This window comes from Molothrus aeneus, chromosome 18 (assembly GCF_037042795.1).
Source record: "Molothrus aeneus isolate 106 chromosome 18, BPBGC_Maene_1.0, whole genome shotgun sequence".
Classification (NCBI taxonomy): Eukaryota; Metazoa; Chordata; class Aves; order Passeriformes; family Icteridae; genus Molothrus; species Molothrus aeneus.
Window position 1 is genome coordinate 11069651 of NC_089663.1, and position 17231 is coordinate 11086881.

Below are 17231 nucleotides of genomic sequence, written 5' to 3' on the forward strand. Positions count from 1 at the left end.
TTGATGGGTGACTTGCACTGCATTCCAGCAGCTCAGCTCAGTCTCCCATGCAGAAATCTCCACCTCTCGAGTCTAAATGTCCTCATCAAGTGATTTGATCACAGCCAAAAGAGCTTCAGCTCAACAGCCAGCAGAGCTGGAAATCCCCTTGGACGCAGCGGCCCCAACTGCTTTGGAGGAGTCCTGGGGCTGTCACAGGAGAGGCACCCGGGGCTGCCACTTCCACCAGGAGAGGCTGCAGTCCATTCCCAAGGTTTTCCACATGCATTTTCCCAGCTCAGGAACTACACCTCAGACAACTGAAATCCAAGCAGGCAGACAGATAACAGGCACTGATCTCTCACAACTCTCCATTTCTAAAACTCCAGTGAAAGCAGCTGTGTTTTAAAACAATTACAAACCTTCAAACATCACGAAATTTGCAGCAAAGTACAAGAAAGAGACATCCACTGTGAGAGTTGATTCCCTGATTCCCTTCAACACCTTTGATTTCTAAATTTTTCTTCAATCAACTGAAATGTAATTAGGGAGCAGGTTTGTATTCTAACAGTACCCTGACAGGATCCATTTACAAGCAAAGTTTTGTCTCTGAGAATCTCATTGTTTTGTTCTAGGTTAATAACATTCAGTTAATGATCTCACAGGGCAAAGGTGTGACCCTCTTTCTTAACAGATACACATGAGATGCCATTCACTGCTGCAAAATTTAAACCAGTGGCCCTCCCTAGCACTGAAACAACATTCAATTAATAAATTCAATGCAAAACTCCCTCCAACATCTGTAGAAGCAGGATCAAGCTCTGAGATGAGATGACTCACAACAGAAGAATCCCCTGTTCTCCTCCCTTAATCAGAGGATTTTAAGATGGACTTCAGTCAGCATAAATCCACACGACACAAGCACCCTCTGGATTTGGGCAGAAAGGGACATTTAACTGCATGCAAACCCAGAAGAAATTTAGGGATTTTTAATTTACTTATTAGCATTAAGAAACACCAGCATTTTATGAAACTGGTTTCTACAAAAAGCACTGAAGGTGCAGAGAAGTAGACTTTAAAATATTAACATAAATTCCATATATCCTCCACTTAACAGGTAATTGGAATACATGTTGATTAAATGGAAACTATATGGTATAGCATGGTAGAGCTTATGTGTTTTACACAGCTCACATGCTTTATTCAGCTGTTTCTGATTCAACTTGCAGTTCCCCATTTTTCATCTCCCTCAGAAATGCTCACAAGAGTACCACAGCCTCATGTTTAAATCCTCTTCTAACAGAAAGCAATCGGGAAGACTTTGCTGTAAACATCAGCCTGAAAAATCCCCTTTTCCTGTTCAGAAAAATTTCAGTTCATTCTCCACACCATGACGTGTAAAAGTGGCTGAGCAGGAACTGCAGCTGGGAAGTGATCCTGGGATTGCAGTGAACTAAAGGCTGCACCAAGTAAGAAGTTTTTAAAATACCCTCTGAGGACGGAATGCAGGATCTCCTGCTTAAAATAAGGAGAGTGTGAATGACACGCCCGTGGCTACAAAGTGTGTGAGCGACACAGTAGGAGCAGGATGTGGATTTTTTTGATGTGCTTTGCACATAAACCCCTCATTTCCACCCTCTCATCTTTCACTTTCTTGATAAGCACGGACAAGGAAAATCTCTGGCAACATTTGGCTCCCTAGCTCAGGAGTGTGTTGTTTCTTCTCTTCTCCTCAGAGAGCACCTGGCCAAGATCTATGGTACATGGAATTTAAACACAAACCTCCAAGCACTGTGGTTTAGATTCCACAGGCCTGTCCTGCTGCCCAAATATGCATTCCCAGCAGGCCCAGCAGATGGAAAGCAGCTACTGCATGTCTGCAGGAATCACCAGAGTCTAATGTTGTAAACAAATTATTTTGTTTTCAAATCTGAATTTTGTCAATTCAGTTTATGGGAAGAAGCTACAGAAATGGCCTTTGCTTTCCTGTTTAGGTAATGGATTCCTCCTGCCCTTGTGCTAAAACAACTCTTTTTTGCCTTATTAGCTCCAGCCTCAAAACCCACTTCCTCTGTGCTTCCCCCCAGTTCCTTCCTGTACACAATCATGAAATTTTTGAGGTAGGGTACGAATTTTACTTTAATTACAGGTAATGGCAACGAGGCTCTTAATTTAAGTAGAAGACAAACTTCAGACTTGATAGCACAGTAGCTAAACAGATTAGCTTTTTCAGCAACACAGAAAAGGAACTTTCTGGCTTCTCCCCAGCATTTTTTTTTTAAAGGCGTGGTTTTAGTTTGTTTTGTCATCTCCAATCTGTTTTGTTGGGGAGTTGGGCCTGTCAGCTCAGCTCTCCAAGAGCCAAAACTAACAGTATTTCCCCAAACAAAGGTTCATTCAGAGAATCAGATTATATGCATTGTGTGTGAGAGCAAAGGGGCAGGCAAGAGAAACCAAAACATTTCTACATGGTGTGAATGTGTGTAGGACTGGAGAGGAGATCACATTTGAGCATCTCACAATTCCTACCTACAAAATTAATCCCAGCTGCAGTCTGAGGATACTAATCCCAGACAGAGCTGATTTTAAAAGCCAGATGTAGGGCAGGTCATTTTCCTCATTACCACCTGGTTCACCCTCCTTCCCTGAAATCCTCCTGCAGTTGCAGCTCAGGGCTGTGGAGGGACTTTCTATTGCCCACAGACCACAAAGGACAGCAGGGAGCTTCGTGCTCAAGTTAAATTAAACACTTTAAAACAACCAAAATGTCCCCTCACTGTTTGAGTCATCACCTTTTAAAAATGATACTTCCATCCTGAAGACAGAGATCCTGGACCAGACAAATATTTTTCCTCTGTCATGAGCATTATCTATTAAGAGCTGTTAGAAAAATAAAAATAAAGATCAAGTTTAGCCACTGGCACACTGGAATTGCAACACCTGCCAAGAAACATGTTATCTAGACTGATTCCACACAGGCAGGCTCAGGTATGCACCTCCTGAAATGGAACAGGAAAGTGAAAGGTCACCTGTATGCCTGAAGCAAATACTCCTGCCCCAACAAATCCACAAGAAATGTTGATTTATTTATATTATAAATTCAATGCTATTTTAAGCTTGGAAGGTTAATGTAATTTGCATAAATGAAAGCTTGCAGTGCCTGGGCTCTTGCTCTGACAACCTGGCCTATGCTGGACTCAGGAATGACCAGGCTGGGGTTGTGTCAAGGCAGCCTCCTCAGGGACAGCTGAAAAACTCAATTTTGGGAGCATTATCATACCTACCCTGACATGCTTTCAAACCACCACCACTGTGTCAATCAGGGAAAGGATCTCTTGCTGCAGTTTTAGTCCAACACAACATGGCCAGGGTGAGCTGTGTGCAGGGGGAGGCTGCAGGCAGCTGGGAAGGACCACTGAGAAATGCCTTCACCAGAGGCAGGTTTCATGCAGGTTAGGAAAGGGTGAAAAGAGCACAGGACAAACATAAAGATCAGTACAAATATCAAGGAGACTTGAAGGCTATGGTGTCCTTCAGCCAGTGGCTATTTAAAGACTCAGAATATTTAGACAGTTTCTCATTTCCAGTCAGAAATCAAAGGATATTTCTAGAAATGTTCCTGCTTTTCAGACACTTGTCCAACAGTGGCTCACTTTAGTACAGAACTGGAACAGCAAGAAAAGAAAAAAGCTGCTGAAGTACTGTCATTAACAAGTCTCCCAAAAGGCTGAGAAATGGGCCTTACCATCATATCTGTCACTGCTGACCCTCCCCAAACCTCCCCCTGAGCCTTGATGCCTTTAACTTTGCAACTTTATAAATATTAACACTTTATAAAAGGCCACACACTTCCACTGTCAAAAATCAGGACCCTTTTAAAGAACCACCAGAAATCCTGTCATGGAAAAAGAAGCAACACACAAAACTCACACGGTGCTCTGAGATCCAGGCTCAGAGGCACATCCCACCCCTTTCACTGCCCAAATCTGAAATGCCAGGATGGAAAAGCAGCTGCCCATGGGCACAAAGTGTGTCAGTGGCAAAGCAAGGGCAGAACACCAGCCAAGCACTTCCCAGCCACACACCCCACACTAGAAATGCCATGAGCAAGGGTAAGCTTTAGCAAGGATTAGATTTAAAATTTTCACATCAGATCAGTACATTTGGTTTTATTTCTTTTTTCAATACATTTTGTCTTCCTTATTTTTGAAGTGCTTCCTATGCTCTCATGCATGGTGGAAAGAAGTGTCATTTTTAGAGCTGCTTCAATATAAAGGGAAGTGATCCTACTTATTTGAGTGTCTTGAAATTTTCCACTTCTTCCTAAGACTTGATTTTGGCCACTGGCTTTTCATCAACCTTCTCAGAATCTCAATATTCACTACAAGGAGCTGTTTTCCAGTACAGATGATCAGGAACTGATAGGGTTTTGCAGTACACATCCATTATTTAAATGGATGGTTGTTGGTGAGGGACCCTCTTGCATGGAGATCTATAAATGTGTCAGAATCTTTTTGATCATTAAGGTCCCAGCCTAGATTAATGAACTGATCAAGATGTGATGATCTGGGACTGAAAAGATTTTTCACACGTGGAGCTTCTAAAAAACCCAAACAAACCCTATCAGCGTGGCAGATCAGCCCAGCCCTCAGAGCAGCACACATACCACCGGAGCCCAGAGCTGTTTACCATGCTGGAGAAACCCGAAACCAGCACTTGTGCCACAGAGGATACTGTAACATTCCCTGAACAGCGTTACATCCTATAAATACACTGCAAGACTTCAGGGATCTTATTCCGAAAGCGCCTTACAGGTTCGGAAAAGCAGAGATGCTCTCCCAGCTCCCCCCCTGTGACACAAAGCTTTCATCCCAGCTGTCTGCAGCCAGCTCCCTGCAGCTTGAAAAACACCAGGCTGCTTCCCAAATTCAGTTATTACAGACTCAAGACTGCAACAGCACACACAGCTTATTCAAAGTTTACATAAAAGCTGAACCAGAAACTACACAAGAGACAGAAGCAGGGTAAAGGCACCATTGTGTTACTACTGAAACTACTCAAAGACCAATCCAAATCCCATAGAAAGATGATGAAGGGAGAAAACTCCTTCCAGAACTCACATAGAACAGCCTGGAATGTGGAAAAAAATAAAGTCCCTAAAAGGTCATGCACAACTCGCAGGAAAAGTCTCCACTTAGACCTTTCTTGGATCTGTGTGCAAACAAGTGCTCTGGCAATGCTTCACCAAAAGCAGCCCTTCAATTCATGTTGAACACCCCAGTGCCCTGTGCGTGGTCATGCCATGGGGCACCACATCTCAAACACCACAGTAAAACTCCCCAGGATCCACCCACCCAAGGCCACAGGAAGGCTGAACATTTAGAGAACACGGCGTGGAAACCAAACTTCCACCTGTGGGTCACGAGTCAACCTGGAGCTGCGAAGATCAGTGAAGATCAGTGCTGCAGTGCAGGGAGGGCTGAGTGAGGGACCCTTCCTCCATCAACTGGGACACGGGGCTGGCAGGGAAGCAGCTAACAAAGCTCCTGCCACATAATCCTCACCACACTTTTCCCAGATGGCTCCCATTGCCTTTCTAGGATTGGACAGGCCAAGGGCAATGCCAGGTTCCCACACACAGATGGAGAGATCACCCCTGTCCTTGGTGGCTCCAGCCCTGCTGAATTGTTGAATCTGTTACTTTATAATGATGGTGGTTATGGTAACTATGCACAGCACAGGGCACTGATGAATGTTTCATAGCAGTTAACTTCCAAAAGCAATATTTAACCTCACTATATGTGGAGAGTGTCAGAGGAAGACCTTGTTTTACTGCATGATACCCTTATAAAGTCATTCCTCTGCTCCCAGTAACCACCATGATTAAATATCAAACAGCAACATGGTTCAGAAATTCCCATGCCATTCACCTGTGCACCAGTTAAAAGACATGTCTGGACTGAGTTTCAAATAGACTGAGATGGTTTATGTCCCAAAGCAAGTGTTGACTTCACCAGTAAAACATGTGACAGCATCAGCACTTTCACAAATCTTACTACAAGCAAAACAACAACCAAGTCACTAAATGACCCTCACTCAAGTCTTCTTTGAAGCAGGTTTCTCCTACATGCCAAAATCACAAAAACCAGTCCCAACCTTCATTCTGTACAATCCTGTCCTGGGGACACGACAGTCCCTTGGGAAAGCTCATGTGAAAGGTAAATAACACTTTTTATGTGTTTATTGCTATGGAGAGAAGCAACCTCTCAAAATTTCCTAGGATCTGTCTCCCTATTTCCAAAAGCCTGTTACATGCACCCAGCCTATAATCACCACATGCCACGCTTAGACACCAAGCCTACTAATGTGCTAATAAAAACTGCTAATAAAAGTTTTAGTCTCCTTAAGCTCTGCTAAGATTTTTACTGGAGATTTGAGGGTTCTACTTGTACAACTGGATACTAAAAACAGATGGGATCCACGCTGAGTTCCTAAACAACAGCCTTCACAGACCAAAATTTTATTAGAAACAGTAATGAATTTGCTTTTATTGCAGAATTCTATGCATCTACTTGCAGAGCTAAGCTCTGCTCTCCAGTAACATTTGCTGATTTGATAAACTAAGTGCAACCTTATCCCATGGTTTTCTCTAAGGGTTAACAATTTCACACAGCACAACAGACACACCAGGATTTAGGAATGCCTCTGGTTCCCAGTCAGTTTTGCTGCAGATTTCCCTTCCTCACAGGAAGAATGACTCAGATCACAGTGTCACTCCAGTCACAAACATACTGGCTCTGTGCTTGCACAAGACCATGGAATCCCCAGCACCTCCAGGCAGCAGCACAGAACGGGGCTGCTGCCACAGAGAGCAGCCACAGCCACACTCTGGGCCTTATCTGCAGCTTCCAGAGACCAAAGGCTGCCTGGAATTTTTTCCCAGCTGATACTGAAACACTGTGCAGCTCACTCCAGCACCTGCTTTGGCAAGGGCTGTAGGAAGCCCCACCCAGGGTGCCCCAGGTCCATGCTCAGTTCCAGCACTGGGTGAGCAGGTGCTTGGGGAAGGGTCACAACAGGACGAGCTTGTCCCCAGGGTGCTCCTGGCAGCCCCTCCCAGCTCTAAAGGAAAATGATGTTAGCAAGTATATGAACCCACTCCCTAAAAGTGAACTGAAGAACCACACAGCTTCTCTTTTTGCTGTTTTTAGACACTTTCCCCCCAGCTGAGTGTGTATATTGATTTGGCAGGACTCTGCTTTGAAAGGGAGGGATAATGACACTTTTAGTAGAGAACACCTACTATGGTGACTACTCAACAGCTTGGATGCCCCAGGTTTTGGACAGATTGTTTTGGTTTCCCAAAGCAATTATTTCACAATCTCTGCTTTAGGTGTCAAACACGGTTCCTTATAATTACCTGAAGTGGCCGCAGTTCCCTCCTTGAGGATATTTGTATTCCTGATCAAGTCAGTTCTCCCATCACAAGACTTCATCTGAAATAAGCTGACAACATTCAAAGAGCTTCTCTGGCTCTGTAACAGATCTAAATTTTCACAACCATATCCAAATCCCTTGACTTAGTCCTTCCTTTCTAAACCTTTTATATCCTCTAATTCAGAAATGTAAATTTTGTATGTTTCCAGGTAGCAAACCTCCTCTACAACCCCTGCACTCAATTTTCTTCCTCAAAAGCTGTGTTTTAAAGAGCAAAAACAAGTAGTTGATTCCCTTTCACTGCTTCGTGCTTTCCCACATCTGGCACACCACCAGCACATTTTCTATCCAAGTTCCCTCAGCCTCCATCCTGTCAGGGACAGATGTTTTCCAAGCAAACAGAAATTTGGACTAAGCTGTGCAGATAGCAATAAGCAGGAGTTTATACAGGGAAATGGTGATACATTCTCTGGACACTGTACAGACCAGCAAACACGAGAAGCAGGGCATGAACATCCAGGCCTTTGTGTGCTGCTCACAGGAGAGCACATCTCAGAGCCCTTCCTGAATCCACAGCTTAGCAGGACCAGGACTCTGCTGTGCTGCCTCTCACCCAAATACTGGGAGTTCTCCTGATGCAGTTCTCACTGTAGATGCTGTTAACAGAGCTTGACTAGCCATGGCTAAGTTTACTCAGATTACAGCTTCAATGTAAACATAAAGGAATTCATCAGGATGAGCAGAGAGTGACCATCCAAGAACAAAACAAATGATATCATTCTTTGCTCTGGGAAACGTGGTAGCAGGTAATACCCATATCCAATGACTGGCAGATCAGAAATGCAACAAGATCTTCCACTGGCCTCTTCCAGTTTGGTACTAACACTTCTTCTCTAACAGCTGCCAGACCCACAAGCTCAGGTATTTCCTTTTTACCTTTTTTTTAAGTTTTCCTTTTTATGTGCATGCCTTTCCTTTTTTATCATGATCACTTCTGCCTCCAAAGTAAGGGCTTTTATCAACTAACACAGGCTCAATCAAGTGTCACACCACAGCACCAAAAGCACAAGTCTGCATGATAAAATGATAGTAAAGAGCAATCATGGACTTCAAAGAATTACAAAGACATGAGAAGCTCTTCCACAGTTCTTGCTCCATTTGTCTCTGTCTCTTTGTGAATGGTGTGGACAGTGAGCACAAACTACATTTAAGAACAAACTAAAATATGAATGTAAGACACAGCATGAAGAGCTGAGCAGAGGAGCCTGCGGTGGCTCACATTCACATCAACATACTGAGTTATTTTTAGGTCTATTGTGAAACCCCACATTCCAGCTGCTCCAAAGATACACCAGCACTACCACAGAGGCCTGGGCTCTGCATCATCACCCTGGCAGGCTGGAGTGAGTGTAACCCTTGCCCTACATAAGAATTTTGGTGCCAAGGCAACCAAGTCCCTGGCACAGATGGGGCGATGTGGACAAGAAGTGTTTTGGACAAGCTCACGTGGGCTGGAGAAGGGTCTGGCTGTTGGATACAGAAGTCACTGAGTGCTGCAGCCTGGCCAGAGGTCTCAGCCAGGCTGGCCAAGGCCACTTCAGCTGCCGTGTCCTTGAACTGCTGCAGGCAGAGCACCCGTTACTATGGGACCTTGAGGGAAGGGAGAGTAAACAAAGCAGCAAAGCAGCAGAGGGAAGGAGGCCAGGATTTCGAGTAAAACACCCCATGCTGCAGAATTCTGAAAACAATCAACTTGACAGATTCCAGAAGCAAACCTCTTTGGTGCCTCTGCAATGTTTGCTTGAATCTTGTTATGCAGACATGTCTCTCATAAAGAACAACCCTGCTGACCTCTGAGGACTAGCAGCCTCCACTGGAGGGATCAGTGAACAGAAAAGGCCCCATCCTGCTCATTGTGCTCCTGCAGATCTGCTCTAGGCAGCAGCACGAGCTGCAACACAAACTCCTCAGAACAAAACACTCGCACACCTTTGATCCTCCTCTCCCTCTGCTTGGCAGGACACAGGACCAAGGTCCCGCATTCACCACAAGGATTCTAATGGCACTAAAGGCTCTGGTGTTCACATGAGCTCTCAGCACAGACACCTCTGAGGACCCACATCAGCAGGATTCTCCCAATAGCAGGGCAGATGCAGTGCAGGACAAAGCCAAGAGGAGCAAACACCCCACAGAGAAGTTCAGGCCAGGTCACACTTGCCAACTGCCACCCTCCCCCCAGATTTACAAAACCCAAGTACAAACAAGGCAGCTCCTATCTCACTTCCAAAACAAGTACCAGCAGTCCTCTTTCTCAAGAATGGCAAAAGGTTATCTGGATCTTCTCTCTACCCCCTCGGTCACCCTTAAGGCTCCAGTCTTCAATTCTCAATTCACAAGCCAGCCCTAGGACAAGTAAGCCCCACCCAAAACCAGCAAAGATAAAACCACCCCTGATCTCCTGAGATGGAAGAAGCACTTTCAAGCTCACACAGGAACAAAACTGTAACAAGCATCAGACTCCTTTGCTTGATTAAGGACAACTTTTCATGAACTAAGGGTCATCTCTCAACCATTCTTCCTTGCTCCTTCAGCTGAAAGCAGCCTCAGCTCTTATTTCTGCTCTGAACTGTCCCCCCCAAATTCTGCTCTTTGTTCCTTGAATCACTGGGAAAATGCATAGGGAAATAATGTTAATCTGCAATGAAACAGAAGCACAAACTTTACATACGTACTCTACCCATAAAGATATTCTCTGCTTGCTCTGGTGTGGTGTAAATGAGCAATAAATAGATCCCCAGAAATCCAGAAATCTCCCACTATGATTAAAAATAAAGCATTTATCTCTGTATGTAGGAAGACATTACCACACATAAAAAATACAGTAAGAAAAGGCATTAGATACAGCAAAGAGGTTTGTATCCATTGCTTCCTTGCACTACACCATCAGCTAAACTAGAAGTAGAGAGACTAAAAGCTCTCTAACTGTGCATTACTGTTGCAGATAATGTGCTGCAAACACAAAACCAAGGATAAAAAACTCTCTAACAAGTCATTAAAATTTAACAAGTCGTTTAAATTTTTCTGTGCTCTTCAGGAAAAGTGATCAATTCATTAAGCAGCAATGCTCAGCTGCTTAAACAGCTGAAGCCTTTCCTCACATCACGGTGCATCACCAACCGTGTCATGGCTAAGGGTTATCTGTAGGTCAGGAGAATTCTGGCCAAAACACACTGCCATATCACTAATTGAAGAGAATCAGATTATTTCACTAATACCCTGCTACAGGATAATCCCAGCAGTGCCCTGCAAGCCCTTTCCATCTGGCATGTCACCTTTTCTCTTACAGTCCCAAAGGTGACAAAGCAGCCCTGAGAACCACTCCTAACCCTGTGGGCTTTGTACCTTCACAGACCTTGCAAGTGGCCATGGTCTGGATAACCAGCCAAGGGAAGGAATCTCTTTCCTGGGCCTAGATGGCTCCTATGGTCCTTCCCAATCCCATTTTCTATTATCCACCGATGTCACAGCTGGACAGCCAACTAACAACACTGATCTTTCACAAAGGTAACTGCTGCTGAGCTTGCTCTTAAGCAGCACTCAAGAGTTTCCATACCTTAAGGCACAAAGTGAAATCTGCTTAAGAGAGGGAGCAGGCAATTCCCCTGCAGCCATCCACACTGCACAGAATGGCCAAGCTGTAACATCCTTCAGTAGCTTTTCTAAGGCACATGTCAGTAAGCTGCACATCCTCTTCATCATCTCCTCCTAAATCTTTCTTCCATTTGTCCTCTTTCCTTTATTAAGTTTGCAACTGAGGTGTGATCTTTCATAGGTCTTCCTTTTAGACTCCTATGTCAGCTCACTTATAAACTTCATGCCTTTGTCTCCCTCTTTCTAAAAGGCCAGCACACACATCTGGGGCTCTGAAGCGCTGAGACTGTTTTGGTCATTTCAGAATGGAGAAAGGGAGGAAAAAGCAGTAATTGATTCATCTAAGATCAACAGCCAAGAAACCAAGGCTTAGTGAAGAGCCTTGAGCTGTGGCAAATGCACACCGGAACATTTCCAATGGCAATGGCTGCTTTACTCACCAAGGGGTGGCTGCATTAATTCTATCAGGAGTGACACCAAGTCAGCGTGCTTTATGTTCAAAAACAACCAAAAATGACCTTCCAAGCTCCATTTGAGCAAACAAACAGAAATTATATGAAAAGACCATGTTCAGAATTTTTGTTCTGGTACTAAAACTATTAGAAGCAATTTCTGAAGAGCCTTGCTTTTCCTAACCCTATTTTTCAAGCCTTCCTGCTTCAGAAACAGTGATAATAATGTAACTCTAGCTTGCACTAAAAACAATCAGATTCAGGTTTTTCCATCACTGTCTGAAACACAAAGAGCCAACTCTATTTTCTTTGGATGCAACTGAAACAAGTACTTTTCCTAATCATCTTCATGATTGTTTCACGGACATGTTAAAGGTTTCCTTTCCAGAGCGAAAGGAAAATTGTATGAAAGCTGTAAAATATTTCTATAGCCATCAAAGAGTTTACAAAGCTTGTCTTTTTCCGCAGAAGTAGCTTAGAAGTTTTGTCTTTAAAGAACTGCTTGTGCCAATGATATTAAGATATCAAAGGACAGATGAAGGAAACTGTAAATGCAATTAATTTCTGCATACAAAGAAAGGAAGTTGCAAGCATATAGCCTGTCGTTAATGAAAAATAAAATACTAGATTAAACCCAAACTGGTCCAGGTTTCTCAGCTGATAAGGTTTTTGGTTGTTGTTGTTCTGTTTTAAGAAGAGAGCCCTTTCTCTCCAACAGCAAAAGGCAGCAGGGCAGCAAGAGAAGAGCCAAACCAGGAATTCCAGATCTCCTGCCCCATCATCCATGACTTTCATATCTAGATCCCTCCAGCTCATTCTCCCCTTCATCAGGCACACCTTCACCAAGTGCTTCCAATCTAACCCTGCTATCACAGATCAAAGCATGGGGAATAAACACTGGACTTCTCCAACTCCAGCCACACCTTCCATTGTCCACCCTTACTTTCCATTTCTCCTCCCCTTTCATTCCTATTTCTCCTGCCCTGAACAGCATTCCACCAACATCCTCCTTTCTCCCCAACTCATCGTGATCATTTACCTCTGTCCTTTTATTCAAATCTCAGCTAAGTCCAACTCCAACCTCTTTTCTTCCCCACAATCCCCACCATGATTAGAGACTTCCCCCTCCTTGCTGTCATTCCCTCCACCCCTGCTCTGGGTGTTCCTCACTCACAGGGTTCAGTGAGTTTGTAACCCGGGCTCAAACCCACCCACCCAGCTGAGACATCCTTTGTATGACTTGAACTTTGCAGGATCTCATTTCTTCTCTTCTGTTTCCATCCCTGTGGCCTCTGCCAACGCCACACAGCTCTTGATGTGGCTTTATCTTGGCCCTTCTAATTCACTCAATGCATTCCTCAAAGATCCTCTTAATTTCACTCCAGATCTCAGTGAGCTTCCAGCCTCACTCCTTGCCCTTTCAACTCCTCCTGCTTTACAGCAGATCTCTGAGGCTGTCATTAGAGGAAAAATTCCACCCACCCATTACAACTTCAAGAGTTCACTCTCTCCTTCGAGCCTGTCAAAATGCCTCTGACATCCCAGAAATGCCCAGCCTTCAGCTCAACATGGCTACAAAGCTCCCTTTATTCCTCCCCACCCCTTCCCAGCTTGCAGCATCACTAGATACCCTTTTGTTTGATTAAGACTAATCATAGCTTAAGGACACACAGTCAGATAAGCAGCTGCTCAAGTGACTGAATATCAACTCTGCTTTCCAAAAGAATGGAAATTTTTTCCCCCACATGGGAAAGTAACAAACAAGAATGGTTCAGTGACCTACTAAAGGGGTGTGTGGAAAAACATGAGTAAAGCCAAGACCTGAAATTTGGGTCTCTTGGCTTTAATTCCTCTTGCCACTCAGCAGAAAGGAATAAAAACAGGTAAGGGGGGGAGAACTGAAAATCAACATATTAATTTCTGTTGCCATTCAAAGCACATCATAATCATGCAGCACAAAATCTTCACTAAAATAATGCCAAATCTCAAAGTTCAGCTATGTTTTTTTCAGATCATGCAAAAGTTATTGAGAACTTGCAGTCTGAGGACAAACTAGCTCCCTCTTCCCTATTTCAGCAATCCATCAAAAATGATGATTGCAAAATCCATGTTGCGTTTAAGCCAGAAAATAACATCTGTTTACTGAGTAAAAACACAAGATGAGAACAACAACAAAACATGTAGATTAAATGGCAGATCAAAAGATGATAGCAATATGCTTTTTTAATGAAAAAGGTGACTCCTGTGCCCCACACCTCTATAGCAACACCCTGCCCAACCAGGTGCATAGAAACCAGTCTGCAGAGACACCAAAATAATCAGGAGTAAAAAAACCAAAATTGTCCCTGTATTTAAACCTCTGTCCACAGAATTTGACTGCTCCTCCCATAGTCATTTGTAGCCCTGAAGACAGCGAAACCTTAATCTGAACCAAGGCCTTCTCACACTAGCACTACTAAATGTTTACTTTGGCAAAGAAATGCATCTCGGAGACAAGAACAGCTCAGCCACCTTTCTGCAAACCGTCCTGAGGTTCAAGGTTGTCAAGGTGGAATTTCAAAGTGCATCTTACACAGAGCTTAAAAGCTTGTGACTATATCAAGCATTTGACATAAGCAGAGTAAGAGGCTCAGTACCGATGTCCTGATTCATACTGCACCCTGAATACACCATCCTTGCTTTGCAGGGACCCTTGCTGTGGTTAAAAAAATACCTGGAACAGCAACTCTGCTCAAGTTTGGTTAAATTCAGAGGCGAATACAGGTGTTTTTATCAGAGCAGCTTCTACAAGCAGCATGTGAAATATGTAGCTGAACTGTGGAGGTTTTTAATCTCCAAGTGCTATCAGCAGTGCTGAGAACTTCCCCAAACACTGCACTGACAAAGAATGTGGGGCAAAGGCGCTCTGGAAACAAGCTGAGCCCTCACGTCAGTCCACTGAGGAAGGGAATATTTTTGGCTTCCATGTACATGAAGTGAAGGAGTCATATTGCTAAAGAGGAGAGATGAAATCTAGAAATGACCTGGCAAGCTGCTCACAAGGCAGCTTTTGTCCCAGTTCCCACTCTCCTGCCCTGTGCAGCTTCAGCAAGCAGATCCAGAGGGCTTTGGACAAGGATCTCATGCCAACCTTAACACTCTTACCTCAAGTACAACACCTGGCATGTTCCTTAAGCTCTTAATAAGAGGTGAGAGAACGCTGAGGCCACTTAAGAATAAATGAGCCCACAAAGTCATCTTCATCTACCCTATCATGGCCTGTACTAAGATAAGCAGTGACTGACATAAAAATATACAATAGTTTAAAAAGAACACCAGCCAGCGTATTATCAGTAATCACAACAAAGAGAAAAAAATTCTTCTGTCCCAATCTCAGGGGAAAAAACCTTCATGATAGGCTGCTGTTGAAACATTTCTGAATACAGTGAGGCTTTGGGAAGTTATTTCTGGGTAATGTAATTATTTGGATAACGGTAAAGTTATTAGAGGGCTTTACTAAATTCAATATCAAGATGACATAACATTTTACTTAATTCTGAGTATTATAGGTCATGTACCCAGGAGCACAGTTTCTCATTAGAATGAGCAGCGTCAAAGGTCTTTCTCATTTTGAGAAGAACATTTTTTAAGATCTTTTTGCCTGCCTGCAACAAGTCAATTCTAGCTACCTACACGTCAAGGTCTGCAAGGTCACACTGGTTTAAAGAGCTGAGATGAAGGGGCTAAAAGGGGAAAAGCAATGTTCTTTTACCTCTGTCAGTGTGGAACAGCTCCCACAATCAATCTCATGAGAAAAACAGGTTACATTTAGATAACGTACAGCCCTCGTGACACCTGTTGTAAACCCCAGTGTTTATAAGTTACTTATTAATTTAAAAAATTGGTTTAATCTGCTCACTGTACAGGGGAGTATGCTATAGGCATGTTTTCCCCTCTGGAATGGCATATCTGAAATGAGACTTTTCAAGCTGTGCAACTGGATATGTGACTGAAACAGCTGTGATGAAAATTAGGATCATGTTGGTTTGTACTGCTCAAAGGCACAAGGGAATTGCTTCCCTGCTGCTCAGAAATGACTTTTTTATCATAAAAAGTTTGACTGTGAACAGCACAAAGCCAAACCCAAAAAAAAATTTCAGCACAACTAGAAGAGCCCAGGTTTATGGGCTATGGATCACGAATCCGTGATCCAGCATAAATTTGGTCACTTCCAAACAAACCACCCGAGGTAATGACCCAGGTAATGACTGAGGTAATCTAGAAAAGCTTTGCTTTCTAGTCCATCCACCAAGCTAATGGGTACCACACGTTTTACTGCTTCTCTCTAAAACTTTAAACACTGAAATACCAGCAATGAGTGCCATGTGTAAATAAATATTACACAGAGAGCTCTGTTACAGCAGCTTCCTTGGGCTTGTGTTTGTCACAGCTGCATCCCCCAGCCCTGCAGGCAGCTCATGCCCCTAAAAAGCAAAACTCACACATCTTCGTCTTCCTGTGTTACAGTTTTTGCTGTTGGTTTCCACAGCCCCAGTTCTTTTCTAGAGTGAATTTCTAGCCAGCAAAGGCAGCATAGAAAACATTAACATGGAATCTGTGTGTTTTGTCAGTGCTGGATCTTACAGGCAATAATGAGAAAGGTACAGCTGAGGCAACAGCCACAAAAACATCCCCACAAACCAACCAAGAAAAAATCCAGCCTGAGGACAGAGAGAAATACAACCTACAGGCTCAATCATTTACTAAAAAGACATTTCCCACTTCACAGCCATGTTCAACACCTCAAATCAGATTTTCCAGAATTACTTAAATCCTTTTTAGACCCAAGTTTACAATTGGTTTGTTCGGCAGATTTAAAAATTGTATCCCAAGCTGCTGAGTAAGCAGGCTGGATCTGGGCAGGATGCTTCAGGGCTGCAACTCAGCAAACTTAAGGTGCCCAAGGACAGAAGCATTAAGAATGTGCTTTTCTTTGGCAGCCTCTAAGAGAATATTTTCTGCACCTTGCCTCATGCTACCACCAGCAGGCAGGATAAAATTATTTCTTCTGTAATAAATTTGGTGCTCAACTTATTCACCTACATCAGAGCTCAGTACTGTCAATCAGTGTAACAGAATTATTCCTTTGCACCAGATGTGATCCTCAGTTTCAAAATCCCAACGACATACCAGTGGAAGCACAAAATAAAACCAAGGTGATAGAGGCCGAGGAGCACATGCACATGAGCAGTCCAGTTCTGTCCTTCATAATCCCTGCAGCTCCTTTGCGAGTTCCTCCCAGCTTGTACAATAAAAGGCTTATTTTTTTTTTTTTGTAAGTGCAAAATACTTAGATCCACTGTTGCACACACCTTATCTGAAATTCAGTCTCTTGCCAGTAGCTAATAACGTTCTTGGCCAATATTATCAAAATTTTAATATTACTTACATCTTCAAGCTACTGTACAGAACAGATAGTTCTACTGTTTCCTCTTCATTGAGCAATACTTAAATAGATTAATTTGCGGTGGGCAAAGTTAATTTTCGTTTAGCAAGCTAAGGTGGTTCCTATAGATGAAAACAAATATTTCCGTTGATATGCCAAGAGGCATTTTCCATCAACCCTTTTAATCAACTTCCAAAATGCGCTCAGCAGAGAACATCAGATTGGATCCGGTTTCTGCTGTATCACACGGAACAAAAGACTGAGCAGACACACATCTTTCCAAAACA

The 17231-nt window shown here is 43.4% G+C and overlaps 1 protein-coding gene across 1 annotated transcript in view; it reads right to left on the reverse strand.

Annotated features, from left to right (window-relative positions):
• MLXIP (MLX interacting protein) overlaps positions 1-17231 on the reverse strand; it is a 43731-nt gene that overhangs the window by 25479 nt on the left and 1021 nt on the right. The window lies entirely within an intron of this gene.